Source organism: Mustela putorius, unplaced genomic scaffold (genome assembly GCF_011764305.1).
Source record: "Mustela putorius furo isolate JIRA1106 unplaced genomic scaffold, ASM1176430v1.1 tig00003836_pilon_pilon_pilon, whole genome shotgun sequence".
Taxonomy (NCBI): Eukaryota; Metazoa; Chordata; class Mammalia; order Carnivora; family Mustelidae; genus Mustela; species Mustela putorius.
In genome coordinates, this window is record NW_025421989.1 from 8142525 (window position 1) to 8167361 (window position 24837).

The 24837-nt window shown below is 41.5% G+C and overlaps 1 pseudogene; it reads right to left on the bottom strand.

Moving 5' to 3' along the window:
- Positions 1-16478: 16478 nt before the first annotated feature.
- Positions 16479-16665, bottom strand: LOC123394762 (annotated as a pseudogene).
- Positions 16666-24837: the final 8172 nt, after the last annotated feature.

The window sequence follows — 24837 nt, forward strand, 5'->3', positions numbered from 1 at the left end:
GGAGACTACCATGAGCAATTGTACACCAACAAATTGGACAACCTAGAAGAAATGAGTACATTCCTATAAATCTATAATCTTCCAAGACTGAATGATGAAGAAATAGAAGATATGAACAGGCCAATTACTAGTAAGGAAATTAAATCAAAAATCTCCCAACACAGAAAAGCCCAGAACCAGATGGTTTCACTGGAGAATTCTACAAGACATTTAAACAAGAATTATGGCTAATCTTTCTCAAACTCTTCTGAAAAACTGAAAAGCAGGGAAAGCTTCCAAACTCATTTTATGAGGCCAGTATTACTCTGATATCAAAACTGGAAAAGAATATCACAAAAAAAGAAAATTATAAGTCAATATCCCTGATGAACATAGATGTAAAAATTCTCAACAAAGTATTAGAGAACCTAATTCAACAATACATTAAAAAGCTCATACACTATGATCAAGTGGTATTTATTCCAGGGATGCAAGGATGGTTCAACAACTACAAAATCAATCAACATGACATACCACATTAATAAAAGATAAAAATCACATGGTGATCTCAATAGATTCAGAAAAAGTATTTGACAAAATTTAACATACATTTATTATAAAAATTCTCAACAAAATGGGTACAGAGGGAACATATCTCAACATAATGAAGGCCATATGAAAAACCTACAGCTAATATCATACTCAATGGTGAAAGGCTGAAAGCTTTTCCTCAAAGATCAAGGATGCCTACTATCCCCACTTTTATTCAACATAGTACTGGATGTCCTAGCCACAGCAATTAGCCAAAAGATAGAAATAAAAAGCATACGACTTGGAAAGGAAGAAGTAAAACCGTCATTATTTGCAGATGATATAATAATATATATGGAAAACCGTAAAGACTCCACCAAAAAACTGTTAGAAAAGTCAGTAAAGTTGCAGGATACAAAATTAACACACAAAAACCTGTTGCATTTCTATACACTAATAAACAGAGAAACTGAGAAAACAATCCCAATTATAAATGCATCAAAAAGAATAAAATACTTAGAAGCAAATTAGGTGAAAGAACTATATGCCAAAAACTATAAGACACTGATGAAAGAAACTGAAGAAAATGCAAACACCTTGCCTTGGGTGTCACATCCAAAAGAACATTATAGTAAGGCTGATGTCAAGGAGCTTACCACCTATTTTTTCCAGGAGTTTTATGGTATTGTTGAATTAGATATTCTGTGTTCATGGTCTGGAAGAATGCTGTTAAAATGTCCATACTAGCCAAAGCAATCTACAGAATCCATGCAACCCTATCAAAATTCCGATGATATTTTTCATAGAGCTAAAACAACTTTAAAATCTGTATGGAACCACAAAAGCCAAAACAATCTTGAGAAAGAACAAACCTGGAGGTATCGTGCTCCCTAATTTCAAACATACTACAAAGCTCTAGTAATCAAAACAGCATGATATTGGCATAAAAAGCATACACATCGATCTATGGAACATAACAGAGAGCCCAGTAATAAATCCACAAGTATCTGGTCGATTAATTCACTACAAAGGTGGCAAGAATATGTAATGGGGTGAGCCACCCTGGTGGTTCAGTGGGCTAAGCTTCTGCCTTCGGCTCAGGTCATGATCTCAGAGTCCTGGGATTGAGCCCCGCATTGGCCTCTCTGCTCAGCAGGGAGCCTGCTTCCCCTCTCTGTCTCTGCCTGCCTCTCTGCCTACTTGTGACCTCTCTGTCAAATAAATAAATAAAACCTTATAAAAAAAAAAAAAAGAATATGTAATGCGGAGGGTGCCTGGCTGGCTCGGTCAGAAGAGCATGCAACTCTTGATCTCAGGATGTGAGTTCAAGCCCCACCTTGGGCATGGAGCCTACTTTTTAAAAAAAGAATATTCAATGGGTAAAGAGCAGTCTCTTCAATAAGTGGTGGTGGGTGGTTCAGTCAGTTAAGCATCTGCCTTCAGTTCAGTTCATGATCCCAGGGTCCTAGGATTGAGCCTCACGTCAGGCTCCCTGTTCAGTGGGGGGGTCCACTTCTCCCTCTGCACCTTCCCCTGGCTCATGTTCGTTCTCTCTCTCTCTCAAATAATAAAATCTTAAAAAAAAATAAGTGGTGGTGGGAAAACTGAACCACTATATTACATCAACTACAAAAAGTAATTCAAAATGGATTAGAGTTGAATGTAAGAACGAAACCATAAAACTCCTAGAAAAATATAGGTGGTAAGCACCTTGACATCAGCCTTACTAATGTTCTTTTGGATGTGACACCCAAGGCAAGGAAAATGGAAGCAAAAATAAATGGGACCATATCCAACTGTACAACTGCACAGCAAAAGAAACCATCAACAAATCAAAAAGGGAAGCTACTGGATGAGAGAAGATATTTGCAAATAATATAACAGATAAGGGGTTAAAATCCAAAATATTCATGTTCAACTCATACAACTCAATAACAACCAAAAAAATCTGATTTGAAAAAAATGGGCAGAGGATTTGAACATTATTTTTACAAGAAAAACATACAGATGACCAACAGGCACATAAAATAATGCTCAACATCACAAATCATCAGGGAAATTGCAAATCAAAACCACAATGAGAGGGTTACCCGGCTGGCTCAGTCAGAAGAACATGCTACTCTTGATCTCAGGATTGTGAGTTCAAGCCTCACGTTGGGTGTAGAGATTATTTTAAAAGAATAAATAAATACACTTTAAAAAAAAAAAAAGAAATGAGGGCACCTCGGTGGCTCAGTCTAAAGTTAAGCATCTGCCTTTGGCTCAGGTCATGATCCCAGGGTCCTGTGATTGAGTTCCTCATCAGGGTCCCCACTCAGAGGACAGTGTGCTTCTCCTTCTGCCCCTCTCCCTGCTTGTGCATGCATTCTCTGTCTCTCTCACGTGTGTGCTCTTTCTCTCTCTTGCAAAAATAAATTTTAAAAATCTTAAATGAGAGGAAATTTTAAAACAAAACCAAACCACAGTGAGAATCACGTTACACCTGTCAGAATGGCTAGACTCAAGAAGACAAGAAATAAAAAGCACTGGAGAGAATGTAGACAAAAAGGAACCCTAATGCACTGTTGGTGGGAATGCAAGTTAGTGCAGCCACCATCAAAAACAGTATGGAGTGTCCCCAAAAAATCGAAATGGGACCACCATATGATCCAGCAATTCCACTACTGGGTATCTGAAGAAAGCAAAACACTAATTCGGAAAGATACATGCAACCCTACATTCACTCCAGCCTTATTTACAATAGCCACTATATGGAAACCACCTGTGTCCATAGATGAATAGATAAAGATGTGGCATATATACACAATGTAATATTAACCAGCCATAAAAAGAATGAGATCTTGCCATTTGCAACATGTATGGATCTTAAGGGTATTATACTAAGTGAAATAAGTCAGAGAAAGACAAATAGTATATGATTTAACTTATATATGGATCCTAAAAAAAACAAAATTCAACCTCATAGATACAGGGAACAGATTCGTGTGGTTGCCAGAGGGGCTGGGGGATGGGAATAGGTTAAGGGGATTAAAAAGTACAATCTTATAGTCATATAATAAATAAGTCATGGGGGTGTAAGGTAGGACATGGGAAATACATCAATAATATTGTATTAACTTTGTGACAGATGCTAACTAGGTTTATCATGGTGACCATTTCATAATTTACACAATGTTGCATCGTTATGCTGTACACCTCAACTATGTCAATTACATCTCAATAAATTTTTTAAAAGCACAACACACAATAATACTGCATATAACACTATACAGCATCATGTTTGTGTGTCTGTATATGCATAGAATGACTCTATAAAGACACACAAGAAATCCATAATGGAGGTTCCCCTAGAAAAAGAACTCAGGTGGCTAGGAGTAGAAAGCCAAGTAGTCTTCATTCATCACCTTTGTACCCTTGGGATTTTGTACCAACTAAATATATTACACACACACACACAGAGAGAGAGAGAGTTTACGGAAGGAAGAAAGAAATTTGAAAGGGGTAGGGTAAAAAGGAAAGAAGGCATGGAAGAAAACCCTAAGAAACACCAACAGACAAAGGAAGAGAAGCAGAGACAGAAAGCTGAGGAGTGCGAGAAAGCTTGGAGAACAGGCAAGAATGGTGACACAAAAGCAAAGGCAGTAGAGCATTTAAGGAAAACAAGAGTCATCAACTGGGCCAAATACTGTGAGAGGACCAATAAGAGCGAAATTGAAAAACTGAATTGTCACTTGGTATAGGAACAAGGTAATCAGAGGTCTTGGTGAAAGAAATTTTAATGGAATGCACACTCCATCCCCCTCAAGAACACCAAGAGGTCACTGGATTCAAAGAGACACAAGTGTCCTTTTTTCCAAAGTTGTATTGCTTGTTGAAATGCTGAGTCAATTCAGAAGAACTCTAAAGATTGAAATCATTTTGGAGAACCCTACATACTGCTAGTGCATACACACTAATAAATGTCTATTACTAAAAGTCCATATATTTCTTGTTAAGTGAAATGAAGTCACTTAAGCAAAGCAGTCATTCAGTTGAGCTTTAGAACCCACCCCACTAACATACCTTCCTAGGACATAGCTGGGTTATCCAGTAAGATCTGGCCTCTTATCTCCAAACTACAATCCTAGTCCTTTACTACTGTCTTCATAAAGTCTTTAAGAGGTTGATGATCACTACTAATCTGTAGGGTAATGTGGATGGCTACTTTTACTTCGCATACGGAAAATGAGATTCAAAGGATTAAAGTGTTCTCAAGACTAAAAAAAAGGGTCATTAGGAGGAAATGGTGTCATGGGTTGTGAGATTTTTTTTCTTTCTTCCACCAAGTTAATGTTAAAGCCCACTACTTTCATTTGTCTTCCAGAATAAATAGATAGCTCAGAGTAATTTGTTAACCATATTTTTTTGTCTCTTGGATTTTGAAATCTCATATAAACAATGTTGATGAGGACACCTGGGGGGCTCAGTCGGTTGTGTCCAACTCTTGATTTCAGCTTAGGTCATGATCTTGGGGTCGTGACACTGAGCCCCACATCATGCTCTACACTCAGCATGGAGCCTGCTTAAGATTCTCTCTCCCTCTCCCACAGCCAACCCCTGCTGGCACGCTCTCAATAAATAAATAAAGTAACTAAAAGCAATATTGATATAAAAGGGTGGCTGGCTGGCTTGGTCAGTGCAGTGTGCAACTCTTGATCCTGGGGTAGTGGGTTCACAAGTATCATGTTGGGTGTAGAGATTACCTTAAAATAAAATCTTTCTTAAAAATTAAAAAAAACAGTGCTGATATAGATATTCAGTGGTGCAGACAGCATAAAGTTTAAATTATATATTAGCTGAAAAAACATATATGTAATATATATTTCATTCCATATATTTCATTCCTCAGTTATGAAAGAACTTAAAAGTCACAATACTATACACTCTATCATTTTCATGCTCCTTTTTGAAGGTCTATTGGTCTCAAGTCTGTAAGAGACCAATCTGCAAAATAACCAGTTCTCATTAAAAAAATCGCCCAGAAAATGTTATTAAACTAATAAAATGAATTATTATGTAGGTCTAGTTGAAATGACAGAGTTTAAACAGTGAGTAAAGAATGCATGACTTGTCCCAAGTGCTATTTTACAACATCAGTTTATGATAATCCTAAAAACTTTTTTAAACACTGTTAGATGAAAATTTTTAAAGATTTCCAAAAAAGGGAAGTTTGATAACACAAATCTATTTGGGCAGAGACACAGTCTTTATAGGGAATCTAGGAGCTTTCTGTTTATAAAAGGAATCCAGTATTATTTGTATTTTTTCCTTTGGGATGTAAACAAAAAGTGGTAGAAAAGATTCAATATAGTAAACTGCAAAATTAACACAATTAATCATCCATCTCAGTAAGAAAGCCCGAAGATGTTTATAAGACAGGTGATTTAGATCAGCCACAATCCAACATGAGGATTTAGGAAATGCAGTGAGCTGATATGACATACTTGACCACATTTTTCTGTTGTCAGCTGTGGTTAAAAAGGCTACCCTGGGCATGAAGCAACTCTCAAAGCTCCCTGATGTGCAGGCTCCAAGCAAAGCAGGCTTCGCTCACATCCAAACCTCTGCACACGCTTTTCCCGTGCAGCTCCACAACCGCTTCCTTTCCAGTTCTTCCTGGTCTTTCAGAACAGTATCTCCCTCCACCCGCAGAAAACCCTTCCTGGACCTTCACACATGAAAATGCTTGCTTCTCGATGCAACTTTAGTGCTCTGTGCGTGCTTTATCATTAGATTTTTTTTCTTTGCTGAGGTTGTAAATTTGTCCATGAGTCAAATCCCTCGTCTCCTGAGGCCAGGAACAAGCACTGGAGTTGTTACCTCCTCAAACTTTCTTAGGGCAGACTACTTTTGGGGGGACGCCTAGGTAGCTCAGTATGTCAACCGTCAGCCTTCGGCTCAGGTCATGATCCTGGGGTCCTAGGATGGAGCCCCACATCGGGCTCTGTGCTCAGCAGGGAGTCTGCTTCTCCCTAAGCCTGCTACTGTAAGGGCCTATTTAGCCAGAGCGACCCCACCTTGGTTGAACAGCCATTTTGCTGTTTATGCAGTAAAACTTAAACGCCCCCCCCCAACTGACTTAAAAGTACATCCGGGAAACCAGTCCCAGGTAACAAAGCCCAAATACAAGGGTGGGTCAGGTCAGGTGGAGATAACAGCAGGAATGAAGGGATGAGTCTGGTCAAGTGGAGACATCCAATCAGTAGAGCATGCATACTGTCTCCCTAGCTACCAAGGAGCGCGGGCCCTGACCTTTGGGCGCCCATTCTGACCAAGACGATAGGCTAGTTCAAATAGCTACTATGGGGTGAATTATAATTTAATTGGCCACCCGTGTGTGACCTAGCATGACTGTGCAGCTTTCTCTGTGTGTTGCAACCTCACTGGCCACATGTGTGTGGCCAGGCTCAACCACATGGCCTTTGCTCTATAAAAGTTAGTCTGTAAGGCAGGGAGGGGTCGCCTTCTCTGTAAGGGGCGGCCCTGACCGGTTGGTTTGATTCTCAATGCTTGGCAAGAAATAAAGCTTTGCTTGACCTTCACTTTGTATCAGTCTCACTCCTTTGACCATGGACCCATTATTGGGGGGACCCAACACTACCCTCCCTGCTTGTGCGCTCTCTGACAAATAAAGAAAATCTTTAAAAAAAATTTTTTGGATGACTTAATGATCAACATGACCACAATGCACAATCATCTCTTCACTACTCGTGTTGCTTCTCAGCCACATTACAGATTCACTATGACATCAACTTTTCTCCTTGATGTAAAAGTACCGCTGGGTAAAAAGGGTACATGTCTCTTTAGGACTCTCGATTTCGGAACTGCGCCCACTGTAAACTTCTGCGTGTTCATTTCAGTATTAGAGCAGGAAATGCACGTCCCGTTTCACACATCTTTCATGAGTTTTCCTGCCCATACGTTCCTACTGAAAAGGAAAGTCCTGAAAACAGTGTTCCTGTTGACCTCTGGGGGTCACATCTGACAGGCGGGAGGGTGGGGGAGGAGGAGAAATAGGACCAGAGGAACACAAACAATTCTACTTTCCAGGCACACTCTTCTAAGTACTTTCTAATACGTTCTCATTTAAGCTTTGCAGCAACCCTAGGAGTTAAGAATCAGATAGGAATCTCTTAACCGCCACATGTGGAAACTGAAATGTGAGTGCACACTTGTGTGCTGCCTTTCTGTGCCTCTTACAACAGAACCCAGCAGGGGCGACCCAGGGGGCTGACCAGGCTGTGTTCCTCACCCGCAGTTCGCAGTTCGGGGCATTTACAAAGCATTCACTTCACAATAATTTGTAAGCTATATGTTTCGGCTGTATGCAGTGTTTGTATGAACGTAACACTTTGCAATTAAAAAAGAAGTGTGAACGAGGAAAGGAAGGAAGGGGGCGGAGATGGAGAAAGCAAGCCACAGGGAGGGGCGGGAAAGGAAGGGCCTGACAAAGGAAGCATTATGTAACTGTTAGCTCTTATTGTTTAAAGACAACTCCCTATGCTTTTGGATGCATTTTTGAGTGCAGGAACAAAATATTCATCAGTAAGATATATCCAGTGAAGTGTCGTGACCACACATGCCTAAGTAGCTCTTTTTTTGAGGGGGTTCTACTTTTGTGAAAAACAGCACGGCATTTCAATTTTTATTCCTGTTAAATCTTTTTTATTGTAAAAGATTAGAGAGAAAGTTAAAGAGAATATAATATCTGCATACTTACTACACAGCTTTATCAATTATTTACCTTGTATCCTGTCTCAGTTATTTTTAAGTAAAATATAATTAGTTCTACAATTATGCAAGTGGAACACCCCCTCCCCAAAGTGTACCTCTTTCCTCCTCCTGTTTGTCTTCCTTCTTATGGGCAATCATCATCATGATCATTGTTTATTGTTTCTGTGCATTTTTATTTATTTATTTTTTTTAAAAGATTTTACTTATTTATTTGACAGACAGAGATTACAAGTAGACGGAGAGGCAGGCAGAGAGAGAGAGGAGGAAGCCGGCTCCCCATGGAGCAGAGAGCCCCATGCAGGGCTTGATCCCAGGACCCTGGGATCATGACCTGAGCCGAAGGCAGAGGCTTTAAACCACTGAGCCACCCAGGTGCCCCGGTTTCTGTGCATTTTTATACAGATAGCATAGATCATAGACACTACTGTTTTGTGTGTTTTTTAAAAGATTTTAGATTTTATTTATCTGAGAGAGAGAGAACACAAGCAGGGGGAGGGCCAGAGGGAAGGGGAAAAGCAGGCTCCCCACTAAGCAGGGAGCCCAAGGAAGGGCTCAATCCCAGGACTACCAGATCATGACCTAAGCCAAAGGCAGAGGCTTAACTGACTGAGCCCCCCAGGCACTCCTGTTTTGCATGTTTTTTAAAATTATGTTTCACAGGGGCTCCTGGGTGACTCAGTGGGTTAAGCCTCTGCCTTCAGCTCAGGTAAGGATCTCAGGGTCCTGGGATGCAGTTCTGCATTGATCTCTCTGCTCAGCGAGGAGCCTGCTTCCCCCTTTCTGTTCACTTGTGATCTCTGTCAAATAAACAAAATCTTTTTAAAAAATTATGTTTCACAGCTTTAATACAATGGTTCTGTTATTTTATTTGCTGTATAGTGTTCTATTGTATGAACATGACACATATTTCATCCAGTCTCCATCTGTCCTATATTTAGATCATTTTCATAATTTTTTGCAATAAGCAATACTACAAAGAACATTCTTACTTGTCTCCTGTTAGATAAGGTTAAGAATTTTTCTAGATATCTTCCTAAAAATGGAATTGGTGAATCAAAGGATAGTGCATCTTCAACTTTACCATCTCTGGCCAAATTGTTCTCCAAACTGGGCTTGCTCATTTGCACTCCCACTAACAGCATATAAGAATTTTCCCCAACCAGTATCTTTGCCGGAACTTCGCATTATCTAGCCTTTACATGTTTGCCAATTTGAGAACATGATATTGGTATTGTTGTTTGAAGACCTATTTCCCCTAAACACTGAAGAGGTTATATATGTTTTCAAATGCTTCTGTCATTATAACTTTCTCCCATGGTGACTGCCTATTTATTGTTGGTTATTTTTCTTTTAGGTCATTAATCTTGTACTTACTAATTCCTAAGCATTCTGTAAAAATTATTCTCTGACATCTTCTTCCTCTCATGTAAGCCAATTCTTTAGGTAATTTTTTTTAAAGATTTTATTGGAGAGGGAGGGAGGGAGCACAAGTGGGGGAGGGGCAGAGGGAGAAGCAGACTCCTTTCTTGCTGAGCAGAGAGCCCGAGGAAGGGCTCATCCCAGGACCCTAGATCATAACCTGAGCTGAAGGCAGGTGCTTAAATGACTGAGCCACCAGGTACCCTAGTAATTTTTTTAATTGACATATACGCACAGAAATGTACACAAATCAGAAGTACACAGGTCAGTACATCAGTACATTTTTTTTAAGATTTTATTTATTTGACAGACAGAGATCACAAGTAGGCAGAGAGGCAGGCAGATGGAGAGTGAGAGAAGGAAGCAGGCTCCCTGCTGAGCAGAGAGCCCGATGTGGGACTCGATCCCAGGACCCTGAGATCATGACCTGAGCCAAAGGCAGCGGCTTAACCCACTGAGCCACCCAGGCGCCCAGTACATTTTCACAAAGGTTACCAGTGGCCACATCACAAAACAGGACATCCCCAGCACCCAGAGTACCCTTGTTTGTTCCTTCTCACAAGGGCATACCCTATCTCAATTCTTAATATTATGCATTCTTTTTGCCTGGTTTTGAACTTTATGTAAATAGAATAACCCAGTATTTACTGCCTAGTACGTGGCTTCTTCCATTCAATAATATTAAGAGATTCATCTGCATTTGTTCTGATATATTGTGTTCTGTTGTATTTATATGTTATAATTTATGTACCCAGCCTACAGTTGATGGCTATTTGGACAGTGGACAGCCTTGGAACTACTGCAAAGTGCTCCCATGAGCATTCTTGTACTTACCTTTTGGGAAACTTACCCACACCTTTCTGCAGGGCACCTAGCTAGAATACAACAGCTGGGTCATGGGGTATTTTATGTTCCACTTTAGTAAAGCCTCCCAAACAATTTTCTTTTTTTTTTTAAGATTTTATTTATTTATTTGTCAGAGAGAGAGAGGGAGAGAGAACGAGCACAGGCGGACAGAATGGCAGGCAGAGGCAGAGGGAGAAGCAGGCTCCCTGCCGAGCAAGGAGCCCGATGCGGGACTCGATCCCAGGACGCTGGGATCATGACCTGAGCCGAAGGCAGCTGCTCAACCAACTGAGCCACCCAGGCGTCCCCCAAACAATTTTCAAAAAGAGTTGTTTCAATGCATACTCCTATTCGCAGGATATGAGAGCTCCAGTTTTTTCATGGCCTCGCCAAAACTTGGTATTATTGGTTTTTTTTCCATTTAAGGCATTTTGGTGCGCATGAAATGATATCTTCACAATGTACATCTGCCTGCTGAAGTCCATCACTTTTCAAATATCGTGTCTCCCACACTGTGACTTCTGACTTGCTTTTTCACTTTTATGCTGCCCTTTGATGAACAGAAGTTCTTAATTTCAATGAGTACAGTTTCTTTTTAATTAGTGCTTTTAGGCACCAATAATTTGATACCTCCAAAATTATGAAGACATTCTCCTATGCTTTCTTCTAAATGTTTTATGGTTTTTACCATTCACATATACAGCTACAATCCATCTGAGATTGACTTTTGCATATGGTTGGATTAGCGGGTCAAGATGCCTTTTTCATATGGACATGGAGTTGACTCAGCATCATCCCTCCTCGCCCAACCACACTGAAACAACCCCTTGTTCATAATTCAAGTGAAATGTGTCTATTTCTGGACTCTCTTCTGTTCAATTTGTCTTTCTATTCTTATGCTAATACCACAGTATCTTAAATGCTACAGCTTATAATACGTCATGACATCTGATATCTTTTAAGTCCTCTCAGTTTGTTCTGTTCTTCAAAGTATTCTTTTTTTTTAAGATATTATTTATTTATTTGACAGAGAGATCACAAGTAGGCAGAGAAGCAGGCAGAGAGAGAGGGGAAAGCAGGCTCCCTGCTGAGCAGAGAGCCCGATGCGGGGCTCGATCCCAGGACCCTGAGACCATGATCTGAGCCGAAGGCAGAGGCTTAACCCACTAAACCACCCAAAGGCCTCTCTTCAAAGTATTCTTGACAATTGCTGGACCTTTGCATTTCCATACAAAATTTAGAATTTCCTGGTCAATTGTTAAAAACTGCCAGGATTGCACTGTATTAATGAATCTATAGGTCAGTTTGGGGAGAACTAGTATCATGGACTCTCCCAATCCATAAACATGAGCTATTCCTCCATTTACTTAGGTCTTTTTAATTTCTCTCAGCAATGGTACACTCTTTGTACCTTTTATCAAATTTATTCTAGGTATCTGACATTTTTGATGCTACTATAAATGGTATTTCAAATTTCATTTTCTACTTGTTTATTGCGGGCATACAGAAATACAACTATCTCTATGCAACAACCTTGCTAAATGTACTTACTATTTCTTATAGTTTACCTAGAGATAGAGCTTTGGATTTTTTTTTTTTTTACATAGACAATGATGTCATTTGAGAATAATGATAATTTCACTTCCTGCCCTTGAATCATTTGCCCTTCACATTTATTTTCCTTCTTGCTCTGGTTAGGACCTCAGTATTGACTAAGACTGAGGTATAGTGGGCCTCCTTGTCTCATTCCCCAATCTCAGGGGAAAAGCTTTCCATAATTCACTGCTAAATGCAATGTTCTACAGTGACCTTTTTTTCAACAATGACTTTTTATCCCTAGATCTTTAATATTCATTATATGTATAGTTTGCTGCATTTAAGAATCTCTTTTTTTATATAAAATGTAACCGTGGTTTTGTAAATTTTTTATTTTGACTGATCGATTTTGAGAGAGCAAGCAAATGGGAAGGGGCAGAGACAGAGGGAGGAAGTGAATCTTAAGCAGGCTTCATGCTCAGCAAGAAGCCTGATGTGGGGCTCGCCCAGTGTGGGGCTCGATCTCTCAACACTGAGATCAGAACCTGAGCTGAAATCAAGAGTTGGATGTTTAACTGACTGAGCCACCCAGGCTCCTTTGTGTTTCTTTTTTTTTAAAGGTCAATACTTGATAAATTTCTGGCATATGATTTCCATTTTGGGTAGCTATGTTGCTTTCACTAAAATCTATAAAGGGATCTGGCTCTATTTTTTGTTTGGCTATTATCTTTTTATTGCATTTTGAGAAATAAAAATAAAAATACATAGATCTGGATTTAAATCAAAGATATTCAGGTCACTTACCCACCTTTTTTTTTTTTCAAAGGGGGGAAAAAGGAAGGGCCAGAGGGAGAAGGAGAGAATCCCAAGCAGACTCCCTTCTGAGTGTGGAGCCCAACACTGGGCTCGATCTCAAGACCCTGAGACCATGATCTGAGCCAAAATCAAGAGCAGAATGTTTAACTGACTGAACCACCCAGGTGCTCCTCTTATCTACATTTTTTTTAATTTAAATTGAGATCAAAATAAATTTTGAAGGCTGAAGATCCACTGATTCATTTCTTTCATTTAAGAAGCAATTTTAGAGCAATTACAATGTACCAAGAATGATGCTGGGCTCCAGGACCTTTTGAAGGCTGAACATTCATCAATTAACTACTTATTTCACTTAATAAGAATTTTTTTTTTGAGAAATTATGGTACACCTGGGACTGTGCAAGGCCCTAGAGATATTTAGTTCTCCTCAAAGAGGTCTGATTACACAGGAAGAGACTGAAACCCAGACACTGATCAGATAGCATGGGAAGTTCACTGACATACACACACACGTGATCATACACAGAGGGGCAGTCATCATCTGCGAAGACTTTGCACAGGTGACGCCTGCACTGAAGCTTAAAAGAGAAATATAGGGGTGCCTGGGTGGCTCAGTGGGTTAAAGCTTCTGCCTTCGGCTCGGGTTGTGATCCCAGGGTCCTGGGATGGAGCCCCGCATCGGGCTCTCTGCTCGGCAGGGAGCCTGCTTCCCTTCCTCTCTCTCTCTGCCTGCCTCTCTGCCTACTTGTGATCTATGTCTGTCAAATAAACAAACAAATACATAAATAAATAAAATCTTTTAAAAAGAGAGAGAGAAATATAAGTTAGTTAAGTAAAGGGGGAATAGAAGTAGAAATATTGCATCAGGAGTAAAGGGCTAAAAGTAAGCAAACTAAACTGCATCATTCATTCATTCCACAAACACTGAGTTTTTCCTGTGTCACAGATGTTGTATTAGTCACAAGGTACTGAGAAGTAAAAATCGATATAGTCCCTTCTCTCCTGAGTAGCTCTAACATAAAGAAGAGGCATTTATAAAATGACTATAAGACCTTCATCTAAATATCCATTAACTTGTTTTTTCTCAAGATTTTATTAATTTTTTTATTTGACAGAGAGAGAGCACAAGCAGGCAGATTGGCAGGCAGAGGGAGAGGCAGAAGCAGGCTCCCCGCTGAGCAGACAGCCCAACATGGGGCTCAATCCTAGGACCCTAGGCTCATGACCTGAGTAGAGGCTTAACCAACTGAGCCACCAGGCGCTCCTAAATATCCATTAATTTCCAAACACTTTCTGGTAATATAGTCTGCACATTGTTATATTACTATGACAGAAGTTAATAATATGTATATTAAATAGCTCTAATTTAAGAGTTTCTAACTTTTTAGTTGGAGGTCTCAGAAATTCATTTACAGTTTGGTTGTTCTTAAACAATAGCTTAAAAATCAAACTATATTATAAATGGCGGTTAGGTTTACTCTCTGGCACCCAAAGCCAACTTAATGCATAATACACATGGTGTAAAGCATGAACTGTCCTGTTTCAAATATACTGAATCACCATTATGTCGAGTGAATGGAAAAATGTAAGGCTCTGGGGAATACACTGTAAAAGAAAACATAGACCTGGATCTCACAGGAGTTAAAATCTAGTGAGAGACAAATAACTATACAAATGAATGTATAATGATCATCTGAGATGAGTAAGAAGATAAAAGGAAGAGAGCAGGGGACATAGGAGCACCTGAGCCTAATTCTGAGGTCTGGGAAGACTAATCTGGCAACTTGGCAAAGGGATGAAAGAATTACGATTTTCATTTTCTTTGGGCAAATACTCGGTAATGGAATCACTGGATCATAGGGTAGTTCTAATTTTTGGAGAAATCGACACACTGTTTTCCATAGTGGCTGCACCAGTTTGCATTCCTACCAGCAGTGCACAAGGGTTCCTTTCTCTCCACATCCTCACTAACGCTTGTTTCTTGTGCTGTTGATTTTAGCCATTCTGACAGATGTGAGGTGATAATCTCATTGTGGTTTTGATTTGCATTTCCCTGATGATGAGTGACTTTGAGCATCTCTTCATGTGTCTGTCGGCCACCTAAAGGTCTTCTCTGGAAAAGAAGTACTCTGCCCGTTTTGTTTTGTTATCTTTTAAGATTTTATTTATTTGACACAGAGAGGCAGATGCTTAACAACTGAGCCACCCAGGCACCCCTGCCCATTTTTAACTGGATTCCTTCTCCCAGTGTTGAGCTGTGTAAGTTCCTTATATATTCTGGATATTAATTCCTCATCAAGTAACATACACAATGTGGAATCGTTACATTGTATACCTAAAATATAATACTTTATGTTAATTATATTTCAATAAAAAGAAGTGAGGAGGATGAAAGAACATTCTGGATAGGATGTTAAGGGAACAGAGACAAGATCAGCATAGATAACATAAAAAAGGGGAGGAGGAGAGTGCCATGAGAAATGCATCCAGACCACACAACACCTTCTTTCTAAGAGCAAAGGGAAGCCCCTGGAAGATCAAAAGCAGTGGAGTGTCACGGCAGATCCATGTAGTGCACAGCCTGTCCCGCTGTACCATGGTGAAAAGACTGTCGAGTCCAGATTGGAAGCAAGGCAGCCAGTTAGGAGGTTACCATGCTGATCCAGGAGGGAGGGGACAGTGGCTCCCAACACAGTAGCAGCAGCAGAGATGCAGTCAAAGATAAATGAGTTGGACAGGCATTTAGGTGCGAGGACTTGTTGCAGGATTACTGAGAGGGCAGAGAGAAAGGGGTTATCAGGGATGACTACAAATCTTAAGAGCTATTTAGGAGAAACTGATTGAATGCTCCAAGTGAGTCAGAAAAGTAACAGGTGGTATCCAGACATATGCCTGAACAATAGTGCAGAATGATTTCGCCACTGAAACTCACAGAGATACAGCAGGAAGTTTAGGAAGAGAGGTGAGGAGTTTCATTTTGGACTCGCTGCACTGAGATACTTTGAGTGAGTATTCCATGGTGCAAGACAAGCAGGTAGTTTAGAGACAGGAGTCTGACACTGGGATAGTGTGGAGTAGAGACAAAGCAGTGGGATTCATGATTTTGCAGGTTACAGATGGCCCCACTGGTGGGGTGGAAATGAGACTCTGGGGAAATACCACCATAACGAGTCAAGGTTGCAGGTCTCACCATCTCTTATGTTAATTAGAACCTAACCTCCTTTAGCCACATGCTAACCCCTAAGGAAATCAAATCTTGTCTGTGTAACCTCCCCAAGTTTAATTACAACCCAGGAAGGGTGACTGAGAATTAGATTCACTATTTTCCTTCAATGGAAACCAAGTGTTGAGTAAAGAAAAGCAGAAGAATTTAACATATCAGCCTCTTTCTCAATCTTCCTCTTCCTATATGAGAACTCATCTTTCTCCAACCTCTCTAGCCTCTTACTGCAACAAACATTTGTGAGACGAAATGCACAAGCCAGGCTTGCACCACTCTCAGAAAACCATGTGCAGACCTGGGATATGATTTATCATTATACCTAATATTTATTTTTCATTATTAAATTTTAGTTGCATGCCAAGACAATGAAAAATTATCTGGTATAAGGCTTGTGGAGAGCCATGTACCACTCTAATACCACCTCTGGTACAATCTTTTATATTTCTAGTTACCACAGCAGGATACTGGAGAAAGTTTTCAATTAGCAATAACTGCACCTTGGATAAAGCTCATTGGCTACAATACTGTCACTGCACAAAGCTATAATCCCGTATATTTCAAACCCTGTTAAAAAGTGTGTCTAGGGGCACTATAGGAAAAAAATACCTGAGGGTTGCTGAAGGGGAGGTGGGTGGGGGGATGGGATAAGCAGATGATGAGCATTTAAAAGGGCACTTGATGAAAAAAAAAAAGAAGAAGAAGAAAAGGAAAAAAGAAAAGTGTGTCTGGAAGCCTGGGTAGTTCAGTCAGTTGGGTGACTGAGTCTTGATTTCGGCTCAGACCCTGATCCACGGTGGAGGGAAGGAACCCCATATCAGACACCATGCTCAGCAGGAGTCTGCTGGAGATTCTCTCTCCCTCTGTCCCTCCCTTCCCCACACCCACACTCTCTTGCTCTCAAAAATAAACAGATCTTCTTTTTTTTAAGTGTGTCTAAAATAACTTGGCTCACTTTCCTGCTTTTGCTACATAGAAAATAGTGGCCATATGAGCAGGCACTCAGTACGTTGACTACTACATTCTTTAGGACTCTTGGTTGCAAGTGACAAAAGCCCATCTGAAAGTAGCTTAAGAAAAGAGAACATATTGCCTTTGATAGCTTAGGTAGCTCACTGACTGAATCTAAGAAAAAGGTGCAGAATCTGAGAAATCAGGGAAGATCACCACCAACACACCTTACCTACTGGGATTTCAACTTGTTTCTGTTTCTCTTTATGAGTTAGTTTCATACATTGTTACCATTCATCATCCTCTCTGTGGGGTGGGAAAGATGTCACTTCAGTCAGAGTTTGTCTGCTTCCCTTCCACTCAAGCTGCTTTTGCTCCATGTCCAAGTAACAAGAACAAGGAATAATTCGGTTTGGTGGAGAGATGAGATATTTCACTGGGTCAGGCCTGGGCCAGAGGGAGAGATCTACTATCACAATAAAGAACATGGCAAATTTTTCTGAGGTCTACCAAATAAAATCATTACCATACAACCCATACAATGGCGATGCCCAAAATCTTGTATTTCGGATGGCATGAAAAAACCCTGTGACAATACCTCGGAATCATCCTTGTGAATGCTAATTCTCATTGGGGAGTATTGTGTATGTTGACAGAATAAGACTGGGGACAGAAGCCTGTATGTTGCTGAACATCCCTAAAATATTATATTTGTAGTAAATGTTAATCTCCAAAAAATTTGGATATAAAAATCATTTCAGTCACTTTTGAACCAAATTTGCCATCTTTACTTTTTTAAGATTTATTTATTTATTTGTCAAAGACACAAAGAGAGAGAGAAAGCACAAGCAGGGGGAGCGGCAGGCAGAAGGAAAGCAGGCCCCCCACTGAGCAAGGATCCTGATTCAGGACTTGATCCCAGAACCACCTAAGCAGAAGGCAGACACTTAACTGACTGAGCCACCCAGGTGTCCCTCAAATTTGCCATCTTTAATCTAGATTTTACTACATGCAATACAAGTACAAGAAAAATCTAGGGGTGCCTGGTTGGCTCAGTAGGTTAAAGCCTCTGTCTTTGGCTCAGGTCATGATCCTAGGGTCCTCGGATCAAGCCCTGAATCGGGCTCTCTGCTCAGCATGGAGCCTGCTTCCTTTCCTCTCTCTCTGCCTGCCTCTCTGCCTGCTTGTGATCTCTGTCAAATAAATAAATAAAATCTTAAAAAAAAAGAAAACTCTAAACCAGTAACTTTTTTTTAAAAGATTTTATTTATTTATCAGAGAGAGAGGAGGGGAGAGAGCAAGCACAGGCAGACAGAATGGCAGGCAGAAGCAGAGGGAGAAGCAGGCTCCCCGCCGAGCAAGGAGCCCGATGTGGGACTCGATCCCAGGTCGCCAGGATCATGACCCGAGCCGAAGGCAGCTCCTCAACCAACTGAGCCACCCAGGCGTCCCTAAACCAGTAACTTTTAATTTGGTGATTGAGCTAATCTTTTTCATGATCCATTAATCATATACTCATGGTATTCTTTTCATGAGATTCTGTTTTTTAAAATCAACATCATCATGACATAAACATTAATGACAGCTTTAAGTAAAGAGGAAGGAAGTATACCTCTAGCCATGATTCCTGGGAGAACTGAAAGCTAATAATAAACATTTACTGTAGCTCAGTTCTCTTTATCAGTCCTTCTTCAAAAACAAAAAATTAATTATAGGGACCAAAAAGCCATTTTTCAAACATGATAAAACCAAACAACACTGTTTCCAAGATTCATTAACTGAAATGTGAATGCTTAAATCATCAAGAAACTAATCCATTTCAGAGTATGTTTAACGGCAAAATGTACAGTTTATGTGAATTTGTTCCTCAGTCAAGATTCACCAATAATTCAAAATATACAACTAAAGTAGTTTTATTATTCAAAATACAAAGTCATTTGCATGTAAAATTAGCCAAGAATATAGTCATTTTACTTAGAAATGTCATCTGAGTCTTAAGTAAAGCAAATCTGACATGAATAAGACATTCAGTGCTCCCTTTAAAATTACTGCACCAAACTTTAGGCATTAATATTCCAGAGGCCTTGGCATTTGGACTCTATTATGTAAGTAAAATTTTTTAAAAAACTGATTTGATATTTTGGACCTTGTGTAAAACTCTTTTCTGTAAATATCTCTGGAATTCCAATTCCAAAGAAACTTTTAATCTGGTTATTGTAGCTGATCTGACTCTCAGTATCATGAAGACTGAAATGATTCTATGACTGTAAGCTCAGTGTCTTTTTGTCATGCAAATGATATTCCCTGTGCTAGTGCTAATTTGATATATCACAGGTGCAGAAAGCAAAGATTACATAGTAGTATAAAGACAGACATTCGAAACCTCTTTAGACTTTTGCATGCCTTTTTCAAAGCTTGTAAAACTTGCTGGGATGTTAACAAGTAAACTGAGAAAGTAGCAGGACATGGGAACTGGGCTCAGAGTGACACGATTATTGACATGCCTCCGTGGACAAGTCCCTCTCTGTCCCTGTGTCTTAGTTTTCTTGCTCTAGGTGGAGGTAATAATAGTTACACCGGAGGACTATTTGTGGCAATAAATAAAAAGATGGATGAAAATGCTGGCGTGGAGCCATGTAACTTCATAAAGAGTTGCTATTATTATTTGGTTCTTCAAGAGCACCAGCCAACCCTCGCTAAGTAAAATGTCCAGAAACAGTGTTAAATAGCCGCGTCCCACAGTTCTGAGTTCCTGAGAACCATCAATGTTCTTGGTCATACAACAGGAAAGTCTGACGAGTAACTGACGAATAAGCCTCAGCTTACCCCTCGAAACGCTACATTGAGCCTGTGCGAGAAGAGTTCAAATGCCGGGGAATACGGATGCCGGAGCCCCACCATCAGTATTTTGTCTCGGTGGGTCTAAACTTCAGGTTTAAAAAGTTCCTCAGGTGAGCAGAAATCCAGATTCCGTTTTCTAACGCTTTTGGTTGTTCCTATATCATCAACAGTTTTTGCAGGTCAGTAAGTATCTTTCTACAGCATAATTTCAAAGGGCTTCATAGTATAGGTGTGATGAAGTTCTTGAACCTAGGTGAGGTTCGGAGCCGACGGCTAAGAAAGAATTCTTAAGACGCGTTTGGTGCAAAAAGGTGGTTTACTAGAGCACGGGGACAGGACCCGTGGGCAGACGGAGATGCTGCACCGGGCATGTGAGGAGTGGCTGGTTATATACACAGGAGTTGGGTAGGTGAAAACAAAGGGGTGTTCAGAAGGGCTATTGGGGTAAAGAAGACTGTCAGGATATTGCCTGATTACAATCAAGCCAAGGCCACTTTCCCTCTAATGAGGCACTAGCATAAAGACAATTGAGAGTCTCCTGGTGGAATGTTACATTCCTGCTATCAAGTGTCCTTGTTAGTGAGATTTGGGTTTAGAAATTTAACTTTATTTACTTTTCCTTCTACCTCAGCCTCCTTCAGTTTTTATGGAGGGGAGGGCGACATTAGGGCTTGAGGAACTGAGTTATGTGCCTTTGGAAATTGGGCTATTGATAAGGTAACTTCTTTGTTGTAAATCTCAAGGACATTTGTAAACCAAGGAAGACTCCTGCCTTGCAGGACTGTGATCTCTGCAAGTTAACTATTTGTTTTCCTTCTGGGGCAGTCAGGGGGGCCTGAGGAATGTGACACATATTACGGAGGGGAGCGGGTGGAGAGGGGGTGCAAGGTGCCAGCTTTTGCTTTGTTTTCAGCCAGCCTCCTGCTCCCTCATCAGGTGCGCTATTATAATTTGTTTCCGATTCGTGCTTGGCTTCTAGTTCAAGCTAGGCACCACATATATTAATACCTTTGCTATTTATAAAGTGGCCCTAACTTGAGTCTTAATGCCCAGGCACAGCCTTATGGTTTTGTAGAGAGGAGCGGTTAAGACATTGTGGTCTCTGGCATCGGTCTGAACTTACACCCCAACCTTGGACAAACTGGTTAGCACTGCAGGTGTTACACCTGCAGGTTCCTACACCTATTAAATAAGGACAATGCTAATGCCACCTCACAAGGGGCGGATGGTTCAATTTGAATATGTAGGTACTTAGCACAGTGCCTAGTACAACACAAACAATAAGTCTTAACTATTGAGAGGGAAAAAAAGAAGGAAAAACGCAGGCTCTGACATCCAGAAGCTGGCCAGGCCTTCACAGCTGGTCCTTGCTATTCTCCTAGTGACCATAAACAATGTCACAGAATATCAGACAAGCAGATTTTAGAGACTATGGTCACCAAGTGACCCAATCTATGAACCCGCCTGAACTCAGAGAAAACACGAATATTGTCCAAACCACAAAATATTAAGTAGTCCTCCCAGCAAATGAATGACTGCTGCTTATTTGTCTCATTCTAGTGTCCTCCTTGGCAAGAAGTACTCAGCTACCCAATCATAAACAATCCCCTCTTCTTAGCAGCATCCAATCCAAAGCCCCCAGTTCCTTACCTCCTTCCCAAATTACCGAACACAAGTCCAGTGCACTAATAAGTCCTTTCTAACCCCCTCACTGAGAGGCCCCGCAGCTCCCCAAGGTACTTCTCCCCAGCTGCAGCTTGCAATAAACCCACCTTGTTCCACTCAAGCTGAATGAGTGTGTCCCTGACGGTCTTCAGCTGGAGGACATTGCTGGTATTGTTCCAGAACCCTTTCTTTGTTACGGAACTAAAATGTAGGAAGCTTGCTTTCACCTTGAACTTTATCTGTTTATCATTTGAAAAAGCAGAGGTAGGAACCAGAAAGCAAAAGTCATCCCCACTTAAGAAACACTAACACAGATAAGGATTAAGAAGCACTGTGACTTTGGGGGGCACCTGGCTGGCTCAGTGAGAAACGTGCATGACTCCTGATCTCAGGGTGGTGGGTTTGAGTCCCACATTGGGTGTAGAGATTATTTAAAAATGAGATCTTTTAAAAAAAAAAAGAAGGCACTGCAACTTCTGTAAAAGGATCACTACAACTTTGTATCAGAATTTTCATTAACCACAAGCCACATTCATAGAATATGCACTTGCATATTACTGAAGACTAAAGTTTTTTCTAAAGTGTCTAGCTGTTCCTAATTTATAAATGGGTTATTCCAGAAATTCACTTAAGGTTTGTAACACAGAGCTTCTAATTGAAACCATATCATAAATGGTCATCAGGTTTACTGTTCATCCCCCAAAGCCTATTTAATCCTGAAGACATGTGAAGTGCTATTTCAAATGTACCAGCATTTATGCCTTCTTGTCCAGGTAAAAATGCAAAATGCATTCTCACTGTGGGAGGTCCATCTCACCAATACCACCAAGAGTAGCAGTATAAATTGTGCTGGTGCCAAGAACTCGCTACAAATGTGGAAGAGGTGTGACCAAGATGGTTTGGGCCCCACCGGGCTTTGTTAGACCTCACAGCAAGAAGACTGGAGTGAGGCGGCAGGGTTGGTTAATCCGGTGAGTCAGAGGCTCAGTAAAGTATCCAGGACCCAGGTGGGCGAGCTGAGCCGCAGCTCTTTGCCGTTATTGTCAGAGAATCAGGGATGGTTGCAGCACTTGCCACACTTCCACGCAGAGGATAAGGCCCAGTGAGGAAGAGGAGAGTTTATGTCACAGTGATCTCTTCTTGGGGTAGGGGAATCTTCTTTGCCAGAAGCACTCCCCACCCCCACACACACAGGCAGAAGTTCCCCTCACTAGGAAAGGAATGTATCACATGGCCATGCTGAAACCAATCACCGCAAGAGGAAAGGTTCCCAATGTTACCCACACAGATGAATCAATCCTCAGAGTTACAGAAACAAAATTCCAATTCTCAGCAACAGGAGGTTTTAAAAGTTCCCCAGCTGTTCCAAGAGTATACTTAGAAGCTAGCCCTACTGCATTAGCCTAATCAAGTTTCACCCCTGCATGGACTTTGGGGCTCTGCCAGCAGCCATGGGGCAGGCAACAGCTAAGGCCGGAGGTGAGCACCTCACTACATCCGCGGTGTAGACACACCTTGCTAGAGCTGACAGAAGGCGTCTCTGAAGGCCGGCCACCCACTAGGTGACCTATAATGACAAATTTAAAAGATGTGTAGGCGTTGATCCGTAACCCCTACAAAAACCGGAAAATGAAGAAAATACTTTATAAACGTAAGCTCCCGGTTGTTAAACATAAAAGCCTTCTAGAGTTGGTGATAATGTCATGGCGGCCTACATAGGCCAACCAAAATCTGCCTGTAAATGCCTCAAGGTTATGAAATCGACACACTAACAATAAGCAACACAAAGAACCAAGGACACCTGAAGTGTCAATCATTCCCTAACTCCGCCTCCGCCTTTTCTCTAGGAAATGGCGGGCCTGAGCGCCCGCAGGCGGAGCCCGCCCCCCACTTCCGGTTCCGTGCTTCCACGTTTAAAGCGATTTCCGCTCAAAGAAACTTTAACATTTTTAATGTACCCCAGCTTAGCGTTTAACAGTTCTCATCTCAGAACAGGGAACCGGAGGAGACCCCCCAACAGCCCCCAGGCACACGGAGCCACAAGCGCGAGTACCTGAGGCGCCCCTGGAGCTCGCTGCTTTCTCCCTGGGTGTGGTGGTGGCGGGCGGGTCCCTCTCAGGTCCTGCCTTCTCGCTCCGCAGCCTTCCCGGCCGCTCTCTGCGTTCTGAGCTTCCTCACATCACTTGAGCATTTCTTTCTCCTGACAGGGTCCCGAAAGCAGCTGCACTGGGGGCTGTGTCCGACTTAAAAACCGGACCGGGTCCGGGACCGACTGGTTCCGCCTTAGAAACTGGTCCGCGGCTGGCCTGGGCCGACTTACAAAGCGGACCGGGGCCTGCGTGAGGCCTCAGGTGAAGACGATTTTGTCTTAAGGCTGCACAAGTATTAATCGAGTACGGCCCCGGTGAGGAACTTTTAGCCATCTTAGGTAACCTTATCAGTTAACGAGGTGCCCCAGAGAAAGAGGGGTCTCGGCCCTCAGTCACTCAGTGTTTACTGACCACAAAGGGTGGACAGAAAATTATTTTTCTTCCTGTACAATTTCTGGGGGCCAGGATAAGACCGGCTGGGACACGGGACACCCCGGCTCACTCTGGAGCAGGCAGGAGGCATCCTGGGAAAACTGGCAGAGGCCAGCAAAGGGTAACAAGTCTTACCAAAGTCAGCCCTCCCAGACCTCTTTGGCCTGGTGGAAAGAAGGTGAATTTCATATTTTCCCTTCCTTTCTAAATTTGGATCGGCTTTAAAAAAATTTGGGTAACTGTCCCTTCTCTCCTAAGGACAGCGATAGCCTTCTTTTTTGTCTCATTTTGCATCCTGAGAACTTGGCTTGGCAACCATCAGACCAGGGGACCTAAAAAGATAGCTGAACAGAAATGTGTGTTGCGCCCCCATTCATGGCTAGATAAGCTGGGCAGAAATGTGGATTGCATTCCATTTGCAGCTAGAGTCCTACCAACTGTGGGACCTGATAGTATTTGATAAGAATTGTTACCCTTTGCTAGTTTCTGCAAAGGCATCTTTCCCATGATGCCTTCACACTCCAGAGTGTGTGTGTGTGTTGGGGGGGGGGGGGCGGTGGGGAGTCCAGTCCCGACAGGTCTTAACCTGGCCACCAGAAACTGTAGGGGAAGAAAAATTATCCAGTAATTCCAGCTCTCGGGGAATTGTCCAAGTCTTCTTTCTATTGGTGATCTTAGGGAGTGGCTCTGGATCTTGGAAAGGTAGTAACTTTTGCACCTCTTGAGGAACCCTCTTGG